The sequence below is a fragment of the Pistacia vera genome, unplaced genomic scaffold (assembly GCF_008641045.1).
Source record: "Pistacia vera cultivar Batoury unplaced genomic scaffold, PisVer_v2 Contig423, whole genome shotgun sequence".
NCBI classification, from domain to species: Eukaryota; Viridiplantae; Streptophyta; class Magnoliopsida; order Sapindales; family Anacardiaceae; genus Pistacia; species Pistacia vera.
Window position 1 is genome coordinate 834864 of NW_022196250.1, and position 11644 is coordinate 846507.

Here is an 11644-nt window from a genome sequence, read left to right on the forward strand (position 1 = left end):
CAAACGCAGCCTCCACAGCATATTGAATTTAATTATTGTGGGTCTAAGTCTATTTTTGTAGGCAGTCAAAGAAATAGACCTTTGAGCTGCTGTCACTGGGATAGTTATAAGTCGATGAAATTCGATGAATATTCACAACTACTTTCACTCTAAACTCACAGCATTTCCCAGTGGGAAGATAATCGTTTTAATTCACTCTAAAATTCTGGAGTTTCCATCCTCAAATCCTTGCACTTTCATTTCACATAAGCATATTGTTGAAAATTTAGTCCACTCATACTCAAAGAAAAAATTGTGAAGCATGGTTGATGCAGTTGTGTCATTTGTGGTACAAAAGCTTGGAGATTATATCATCCAAGAAGCAGTGTTTCTACGAGATGTGAGAGATGAATTGCAGTTGCTAAAGAATGAGCTTGAATGGATGCAATGTTTCATCAAGGATGTCGAAGAAAAACAAGTTGAAGATGCTATGATTCGCAAGTGGGTGTCTGATATCAAAGACATTGCTTATGATATCGAGGATGTCTTGGATACATTTATGCTCAAAATCGATCACGGAAAGACTCCGAATCAGGATCGACCGGCTCTCTTTGCTTCGATCAGGAAGTATTCATGCCTATTTGATATAGGTAAGAAGAAAGATCTGTATGGCATAGGCAAGGAGATTGAATCACTTCAGAAAAGGATCATCGATCTATCTCGTAAACGGGAATTGTATCGCCTTGAGGATATTGGTAATAGGAGCGAAAGAAAGAGCAATAATCTTGAGAGGTTGAAAGATTTAAGAAGAGTCACTTCCTTTGTAGTTGATGAGAACATCGTTGGCTTTGAGGATGATGCTAAAATGTTGTTGGGTAAACTTGTTGAGGATGAGCCACGGCATTTGTGGTTTCCTCCTTTGGCATGGGAGGTTTGGGCAAAACTACTCTCGTTAAAAAATTTTACCACAACATTGATGTCTTGAATAAATTCAAACTACGAGCTTGGGTATCTGTCTCTCAAGATTACCAAACTGAAGATCTTCTTTGATGAATTATAAAGTCTTTTGAGATCAAAATTAACGGAGTGGAGTTAGAGAAGATAAGTGAAGAGGATTTGGAGAGGTGTCTGTATAAATCTTTACAAGGACGCTCATATTTGGTGGTGATCGATGATGTATGGTAGAAAGAAGCATGGGAGAATTTGAAAAGAGCCTTTCCGGATGGCAACAATGGAAGCAGAGTTATAATCACTACTCGCATTGTTATAGCCGAAAACTTAATACTGATCTACCAACACAAAGCAATCACACCAAGAGACAAGAAAACACCACAAAATCAAACACACAGACAAGCCACGATTTACCGTGGTTCACTTATCCTTTTATGGATAAGTTACATCCACGTTGAGCTCAAGAACGGTATGAGCTCGCTGCACTTCGATTATCAGAAATAGTCAAGATTACACAGATTCAACACTCACCAGATCTACCCGATTACAACAGCAACTACCCTTACAAGATACTCTCTGAATATCCCTAACCCGAGAGAACAACACCCTCACCTGAATGATTAAACCCCCTAATCACTCGACTGATTTAACTCACAATCTGGAAGAAATAATCTCAACCCTAACACAGAGAAGTGCAAACCCAGAGAACCCTAACGTCTGTTTCTCTCTTAGCCAAATCTGAACGAACGTGCACTTATATATGGTTTGACTTCGTGGTTGATCCTGGCCGTTAGATTTGGAGTGCATCCTGTGGTCTGAATTCGTTCAAGTTAATATGCCTAAAACGACGTCGTATTATTGTTACTTAAACGACGCTGTTTCAGGCTTCCATATTTAACAATCTCCACCTTGGAAGCACTGGAAACAGACTCTTTGTGCAGCTTGCCTTGTCCCATTCTGTCACAGCTCTTTATCACTCAAGATTACTTGATATACAGCAAGTTCAAGTAGTACTGGAAACAGACTCTTTGTGCAGCTTGCCTTGTCCCATTCTGTCACAGCTCTTTATCACTCAAGATTACTTGATATACAGCAAGTTCAAGTAGTGCTTGAACTTAGTTGGAGTGATAATTTTGGTGCCCATATCTGCTAGATTCTCTTCTGTGGGTACCTTCTTCAGTTCAATGGTTCCATTTGTAACTTGGTCCCCCACGAAGTGATAACGGACATCCACGTGTTTAGTTCTTTCATGATACACTGGATTTTTGCTTAGGTGGATTGCACTCTGACTGTCTGAATACACTGTCACCTTTCCACCAATTAGTTTTACTTCTGTCAGAATTCCTTTCAGCCATAAGGCTTCTTTAACTGCATCAGTTACTGCAATGTACTCTGATTCTGTTGAAGACAATGCTACAATAGGCTGCAACTGTGATTTCCAGCTTATATAATTCCCACCCAGTGTGAAGTAATATGCAGTTGTTGATTTTCTGGAATCCTTATCACCTACAAAATCAGCATCTACAAAACCAACCAGATCAAGTGCAGTATTTCTTTTACAGTATTCAAGCCCAACACAAACAATACTGTTTATATATTTTAGCATCCATTTTAGAGCAGTCCAATGTTCCATACCAAGATTGGACATATACCTGTTTAACATGGAAATGGCAAAGGCTAGGTCTGGCCTAGTACTAATCATGGCATACATCAGTGACCCCACAACATTTGCATAAGGGACAGACTCCATTTTCAATAGCTTTGTCTCAGTTTTGGGGCATTGAGACTTACTAAGAATAAATTGACTAGTAAGGGGCATTGAGACCAGTTTGGCACCAGCCATGCCAAACTTTGTGACTAGTTTAACTAAGTAAGATTGTTGCTGCAGTCTAAGTTCACACCTCTTTCTATCTCTGTTTATTTCCATGCCTAAAATTTTCTTAGCATTCCCTAGGTTTTTCATGCTGAATTCAGTGTTTAGTCTTTTCTTCAATTCACTGATCAGGGTTTTTGACTTACTGATCAATAGCATGTCATCCACATATAAAAGCAAGTAAATAGGCAGATTAGTATCCATTTTAAAATAGAAACAACTGTCATATTGGCTTCTAGTGAATCCTATACCTATTATAAAGGTGTCAAACCTTTTGTACCATTGCCTAGAGGACTATTTTAACCCATAAAGGGATCTTTTTAGAAGGCAAGCATGTTCAGGGAATTTAGGGTCAGTAAACCCCATGGGTCGACTCATATAGATTTTTTCTTCTAGTGTTCCAAGAAGAAATGCAGTGGTGACATCCAACTGCTCTAGTTCTAAGTCTTGATAAGCAACTACAGACAGCATTAACCTAATTATTTTGTATTTTACCACAGGGGAGAAGACTTCATTAAAGTCTATCCCCTCCCTTTGGGTAAACCCCTTAGCCACAAGTCTGGCTTTGTACCTAGGTGGGTCAGTTATGGAAATGCCCTCTTTAAGTTTAAACAACCACTTACATTTGGTTAGCTTTTTATTACTTGGTTTTTGAACTAGTGTCCAGGTTTCATTTACCTTTAAAGATTGCTTTTCCTCCTCTATAGCTATTTTCCATTTGTCCCTATCCTTGGATTCCATGGCCTCTTGATATGTATCAGGTTCAGACCTAAGCACTTCAGTCCCTGCAAGTAGAGCAGTGTAAATCAGTTCTGCATATGAGTACCTTAAGGGTGGTTTTACCTCTCTTCTGGTTCTGTCTCTGGCCAGTTGGTAGTTTGTCAGTTCATTTTGCTGTGGTTCTGGGAACTCTTCTGCTTCCTCATCTTTAGCTTGGTCAGGTTCCTCAGGTGCAATTTCAGTTTCAGGCTGCTGGGTAGTTTGAGCTTGTGCTTGAGGTAGGTTTAATTGATGGGTTGTGTGCTTCACCTCAATTTGAGTGGTATTGGTCTGTCTAGTAGCTTCTTCTATGCTTTTGGTTGTTCCTTCATCAGGGTTAGTGCCTTTGCATGGGAATACTCCCTTATTAAACACAACATCCCTGCTTACTAAGATCCTGACCCCTGGTGACTCTCTGTCCCACAGCCTGTATCCCTTTGTACCCTCAGGATATCTAAGGAACACACACCTGGTTGATCTTGGCTCCAGTTTTCCCCCCACTGTATGAGCATATGCAGCACAGCCAAACACTCTTAGGTGCCCTAGTTCTGGTCTTCTCCCAGACCATCTTTCTTCTGGACTGATAAGACTTAATGTTGTGGAAGGACTCCTATTCACTAAATAGGCAGCTGTGGAGAGTGCTTCTCCCCAGAAAGTTTTTGGTAGGTGTGAAGTGAGTAAGAGGCATCTTACTTTGTCTAGCAGTGTTCTGTTCATCCTCTCAGCCACCCCATTTTGCTGAGGGGTATTTCTCACTGTCCTATGCCTCAAGATCCCCTGTTCACTACAGAACTTATCAAACTCCAGATTACAGAACTCAAGCCCATTGTCAGTCCTAAGGGCTTTCACCTTTCTACCAGACTGGTTTTCAACAAGGGTTTTCCAGTCTTTAAACTTTGCTAGGGCTTGATCTTTTGACCTAAGTACGAATACCCAGACCTTCCTGCTGTAGTCATCTACTATTGAGAGGAAATAGCTATTTCCACCATGAGATTTAACCTTTTCTGGCCCCCATAAATCAGAATGTAGGTAATCCAAACAGTTGTTTGCTAGGTGAACTCCCTTAAGAAACCTATTTCTGTGCTGTTTACCAAGTACACAATTTTCATAGAATTCTAGACTTGTAACAGTATCTTTCCCAAATTGTCCTAGCCTGTTCAGTACATCCATTCCCTTCTAACTCATATGACCTAATCTTAAGTGCCACCCTTCTGTTACTGATAAATTTGGAGCCCAAGTGTTATGCTGTTGCAGTCAGAATAAGAACTACCACATAGTACATATAGCCCATTTTTCTTTTCTCCTGTCAACACAAGATTCTCATTTTTATAGACATTCAACCACCCATTGTTAGCCTTATAGCAGTAGCCTGCTTCATCTAGGGTGCCTAATGATATGAGGTTTCTCTTTAAGTCAGGTATATATCTGACTTTGGTCAGCCTTATTAGTTTTCCCCCACTTAACCTAAGGGTAATGCAGCCAATCCCCTCAACCCTACATGCTTGGTTGTTCCCCATGTACACAGTCTCATGATTAGACTCCTCAAAGTCTTGGAACCAACTCCTATTGGGGCTCATATGGAAAGTACAACCTGAATCTAACACCCATTCTTTTGCAGTGTCAGATATTGACACTGTTAGGACTTCTGGTTCATCTATTTGGTTACTAGTGGTGGCTAGGTTGCTCTCTGTGTTACCTAGTTTCTGTTTTTTCTTCCAATCAAAACAGTTTTTCTTTAGGTGGCCTGTCTTATTACAGCAGTAACATTTCCTGGTTTCTGTTTTTGCTTTGTTGTTTCCCTTCCATTTCTTCTTGTTCTTACCCCCCTGATTTGACTGAAATCCTTTACTAGACTAAGCAGATTCTATTCTACCCTTCACAAACAGAGTGCTATTGTTTCTCTTAAGAGTTTTAAGCTCTAATTCTCTAGCCTTAAGACCCGCAACTATCAAATCAACATTGGGTACAGTACCGGAGTACTGAAGGGCATTTTTGACTACTTGGCAGTCTTCAGTTAGGGAATTTAATAATATCATGGCAAGACTAGTCTGTCCTAGTTCTTGGTCTGTGCCCTTTAAGATTAGATTCATCTTAAGGAATTCATCTAAGTTTTCCTCTATGGACTTCGAATTATCCATCTTATAAGAGAATAAGGCTCCCTTTAAGAAAGCCAAATTCGGTGCAGACTGTAAGGCATATAGAGATTCTAATTTACCCCATAAACCAAGAGGAGTTTCGAATCCATCTACCTTCTGAAGGACACTATCTGAAAGATTCATCACGATCAGGTTATAAGCTTCTTCGTCAATGTCTTCCTTCTTCTCCAGTTTCTCCTCTGACCATTTTTTGGGATCCTTTTCCAGTGCAATTGCAACCTTGTTATGTGAGAGAAGAGCCTTCATCTTCTTTTTCCAACTCCTGAAGTCGATCTTCCCATCGTATTGGGAGATCTCCATTCGGGTGGTGCTCATTTTCTTGTAATGGCAGGGAAAGAAAAGTCTAAGGCGTACTTGGAGTTGTTACACCAGAAGTTGCCAATTACTGCTAGGCAGTTTTTAAGGCGGTCACTGGTTTTCCAGCTGATATACCCTTACACTTTATCAAGATTTGACTCTCTAGAACCAATTCTAGACTCAAAGAAATAATCAATTCGAAAAACCCCAATTCCCGAAACCCTAATTTTGTGAAACCCTAATTTCTGTTTCTTTAACAAAAATTCCCAAATTCACAAAACCCTAATTTCGTAAAAGAACTTCTTATACCGAAACAATGACAGAGAAGGTGAGTCTAAGGTGTACGAGGCGTTGTTACACCAGAAGTTGCCAATTACTGCTATGCAGTTTTTAAGGCGGTCACTGGTCTTCCAGCCAATATACCCTTACACTCGATCAAGACTTAACTCTCTAGAGCTTAATTTGGAGACTCACAGGAATTGATTTGAAAAAACCCCCAATTTCTCAGAAGAACCCTAATTTTTACGAAACCCTAATTTTCTAAAACACGAACTTCACTTTCAAGAAATGGCTTTGATACCACTGTTATAGCCAAAAACTTAATACTGATCTACCAACACAAAGCAATCACACCAAGAAACAAGAAAACACCACAAAATCAAACACACAGACAAGCCACGATTTATTGTGGTTCACTTATCCTTTTATGGATAAGCTACATCCATGTTGAGCTCAAGAACGGTATGAGCTCGCTACACTTCGATTATCAGAAACAGTCAAGATTACACAGATTCAACACTCACCAGATCTACTCGATTACAACAGCAACCAGCCTTACAAGATACTCTCTGAATATCCCTAACCCGAGAGAACAACACTCTCATCTGAATGATTAAACCCCCTAATCACTCGACTGATTTAACTCACAATCTCGAAGAAATAATCTCAACCCTAACACAGAGAAGTGCAAACCCAGAGAACCCTAACGTCTGTTTCTCTCTCAGCCAAATCTGAATGAACGTGCACTTATATATGGTTTGACTTCGTGGTTGATCCTGGCCGTTAGATTTGGAGTGCATCTTGTGGTCTGAATTCGTTCAAGTTAATATGAGTAAAACGACGCCGTATTATTGTTACTTAAACGACGCTGTTTCAGGCTTCCATATTTAACACACATCAAAGAAGTAGTTGAGCGTTCGCATGAGAGAATTCATGTTCATAAACTTCATTTTCTTAGGCTTGATGAGTCTTGGAACTTATTCTGTGAGAACGCTTTTCGAAAATCAAATGCAAACGAAGAATTGGAAAAGCTAGGAAGAGAAATGGTTGAAAAATGCGGCGGTCTGCCACTTGCCATAATTGTATTAGGCGGGCTGTTGTCTACAAAGAAACCACAAGAGTGGCGCTCGGTTCGTGATCACTTTTGGCATCATTTAAGGAATGATTCAATTCACATACCTTCCTTATTAACTTTAAGCTTCAATGATTTGCCTTATCAATTGAAGCTCTGCTTTCTCTATCTTGGGATTTTCCCTGAGGATTTTGAGTTCTTTATAGAGAAAGCAATCCGATTACTGGTAGCAGAAGGTTTCATATGAGAAGATGATGATCGAGTAATGGAAGAGGTGGTAAAAAACAACCTGGATGAGTTGATCAATAGAAGCTTGATTCAAATTGAAAACATATGTCTGGGGAGGGTTGAAACATGCCGAATCCATGATCTTTTGCGGGATCTTGCAATTCAAAAGGCAAAAGAGTTGAATTTCTTTCACATTTGCAACGTAATTCACCATCCAACTTGCTCTCCAACTCCAACATCATCAGCTTGCCGACTTGTTTTTTATTCTGAAACATGTTCATCGTTCCAACATTGTAATTCTCTCTCACGTTCCCTCTCGTTGTACGATCGAGATCGGGACTCTTTCAGGCAAACATCAACCGTTATTTTCATAAGACTCAGGTTGCTCAGACTTCTTCATGTCGAGAATTATGGAGGATACATTGATTGCCATAGCTTACACGAAGAGATTGGGCAGTTGGTCCACTTAAATATTTAACGGTAAGGCTTACATCCATCAGAAATCTTCCACCATCGATTGTCAACTTACGAAAACTGCAAACTCTGGACTTATACTCTCCCAATTTCCCCCTCAAGCCTCCCATTGGAATTGGCAAATTGCAGGAGTTGAGGCATTTAATCGGAACATTTGAAGGGCCTTTGCCGATAGACAATTAGACAAACCTTCAGACTCTGAAGTTCGTAAGCTATGAAAGTTGGAGTAAAGTTGATCCTGAAAAGCTGGTTAATCTTCGCGAGCTGCACATCCATAATTTCCACACACAAGAACAAGAACCATTCATATTCGACTCTATTGCCAAGCTGAAAAACATTTGAATTTTATCGGTAGAACTTTCCGGCGTTCATTCTTTCAGTTCACTGCAACCACTTTCTCACTGTCCACGGCTCCAGGATTTGACATTGGGTGGGAAGATAGAGGAACTACCAGCAGACATGCACATAATTTTTCCGAATCTCGAATGCTTTTCGTTAAGTAATTCGAATCTTTAGGATGATCCGATGCCAAAGTTAGAGAAGTTACCGAACCTAGTAAGTCTGGAATTGCGGTTTCATTCTTACCATGGAAAGAAAATGATATGCAGGGTTAAGGGTTTTCCTCAGCTTGAAAGTTTAGAAATTCTTTATCTGTTTGTGTGGGAGGAATGGCAAGTTGAGAAAGGAGCTATGCCTATGCTTAAAAATCTGGAGATCAAGCCAAAGAACTCCGAGCTGAGAATTCCAGAAAGATTGATATCAATCCCTGCCCCTACCAGGAGATATTCGACTGTACGCGCTCGTTTCTGATGAAAAATTGAGTAACTAGAATGCTTTGTCTTAGTGTGTTTTTCCATTTGATTATATATTTATAGATTCTCTTGTGCAAACGTTTTGATTTTCAACCATTTTTCAATATTATTGCTACAAAATTAAATTTAAGAAAAAAAGTAATGTATAATAATATTAAATTACTTTGATCAATTACTGTTATCTTGATTATATGCAATTGGGATTCAGTTTTACAAATTATGTAAACATTTATAAATATTGAATAATTGTTAAGTTAATGTGGCCAAACGTAACATAAATTTAAAGGATTAGTCATTGTGAATATTTATCGACATTTGCTTATTCCTTTTGTGGATTAATTATGGATATAATCTCTCTGATTAATTAGGATATGTTTGTTACACACTGTACAAAAGTTGCAAAATTGGACTAATTACTGTAATTCACAACCCACCACGACCCAATTGACACGGTATAAATGGGCTTTAGTGGGTCCAAGCCTAGGCAAGAATGGGTTGTCACGAAGCATAAAACCATAACTAGAGGACAATACCTAGAGTTCGGTAACATAATTACATAGCAATGGATGCAATTAACTATTGAAAATAGTAGCTTAATTTGGAGGCAAACAAATGTGCAAGAGAAGTGCATAAACAAAACAATCAACTGCGAGACAATAAAAAAATAAGGAAGAAACTTAAAGGAAATTGATTACCACATACACAATAATCAACGAACAAGATTAGAATTCAAAGTAGCTTTAGGCATCTTCACATCCCCATTCGGCCAGGGCAGAATTGATCTTACCCTTTTTGGAATTCTGAACTTAGATCTCTGGTCCCTTCAAGTCTCTAAGCATTGGCATTGCATCTTGATCTACATGCCACTCCTCCAATTCTTAGAAATCAAACTATAGAATTTCAAGTTGGGGGAAATCATCTGCTTGCCTCTCCTCCAATTCATAGAAATCAAATTGTAGAATTTCAAGTAATTTTACTCTTTCTAGAACTTCACGAAGAGGAACAATTTGCTGATTTTTATTATTGAAACATCCATCAGTTAAAACATTATTTGCTTTGAGTCCAAGCTCGTATGGGTGATATTATTATTGAAACACTCGGTCTATTGTCAAGATATGATCCGTTTTGGGTCCAAATTCGTACGAATTTGCTTTTGACTTTCACCGAAAAATAGTCTTGGCAACTTAGGAGCTCATAGAATCATTTACTTCTTCTTCCCAAGTTACTTAATTTGAAGGCAATAGAAGATTAAGAGAAAAAACTAAAAGAGAATTGATTAACACAAAATTAATAATCAATGAACCAGATCAGGATTAAAAGTAGCTTGAGTTATTTATAGGTACTCAGTACTTTGGCATCTTCACATTCAAAATCGGCAAGGGCGGGATTGATAAGTGGGATCTGCAAACCTCCAAGCATTGGCATATTTTGAGTATATTTTGTAAATATTTGTATATAAAGAAAAATTAAATATGGGCCCATACTTTATTACTCGTTTATATGTGTATTTTCTTATATATATTTTTAATGAGTTTTATTGATTATTTTACAAGTATACTAGTTAGAAAGAAAGTATTACGTTTTTTGTATCAGAGCAAAGGTTTTGGGATTTGACAATGTGACTCTCTTGCCACGTTGATGTTCCGTAGCTGACCGTTGTAAGTTATTTCTTTCCTCACTTGTAGTAGATGAATTGATTGAGTTGACTAAAAGTGTTGGTTTATGTAGATGATACATAGAACCTGAGGAAGCAATAGGAAGGAAATGAGCACGGGTGAACCTTCTATCCCTCTGTCATCTACTCCTCCTGTCATCTACTCCCCCTGTCTTTGATGAAGTGAGGATTCGTAATATTATACAACAAGTCTTGGTAGAAAATCGGGGAGGCTCCATACTAGAGAGAGTTGAGACCTCGATTATTGTACCGACCCCTAGAGAGAAAGAGAGGCCAGTACCCCGAGTAGTGCAAAATCGTATTGAGCCGATATATGGGTTGCCTAGTTAACACCAGCCATTAGAATTTAAGGGTACTACGAACCCGATAGTGGCAGATGAGTGGTTTAGATCAGTGGAGCGTACGACGACACTTTTCCCTATGACAAACGGGGAGAAGATTCAGTATGGTAGTTTCTTATTTAGGGGTGATGCCCGTATATGGTGGGAATTGATAGAGGTACTCATGATACAGCTTTGATGACCTGGGGAGATTTCAGAAGATTGTTTGAGGCAGAATATAGAACAGTTGATCGAGTCCATGAAAAGATTCAGGAGTTTATTAGTTTGCAACAGGGGGCTAATTTAGTGAAGGAATATTCAGTGAAATTCAATTCCCAAACAAGGTTTGCTCCAGGTGTAGTGAGTACACCAGAATTGAGGAGAGATAAGTTCGTGCATGGGCTGAAACTAGAAATAGCCCGAGATATGATGGTCGGTGCCCAGCCCCCTTAGACATACAGTGAAGCTTTGGAATGAGCTTTACGGGCAGAAATATTTGTGAATAAGCTAACCCCGACAACTCCATCAGCAGTAGCCCCCAGTGTTCCACCACCTGCTCCACAAAGAGATAGAGTTGATGCCCCCACTAATAGAGAGGTGAGAAATAAGAAAAAGTTTCAACCCAAGAAGAACAGGAAGGATTGGCAGAATAAAAAGCTGAGAACTAGTGAAGTTCACTAGTGCCAGAAGTGTGGAAGATATCATTCTGGGGAGTGTCTTAGAGATTTGGGCCGAAATGTATGCTATAAATGCCGGCAACTAGGGCATA

At 39.2% G+C, this 11644-nt stretch overlaps 1 pseudogene; it reads left to right on the top strand.

The window, feature by feature from the left end:
• The first annotated feature begins 301 nt into the window (after positions 1-301).
• LOC116143005 lies at positions 302-8878 on the top strand (annotated as a pseudogene).
• Positions 8879-11644: the final 2766 nt, after the last annotated feature.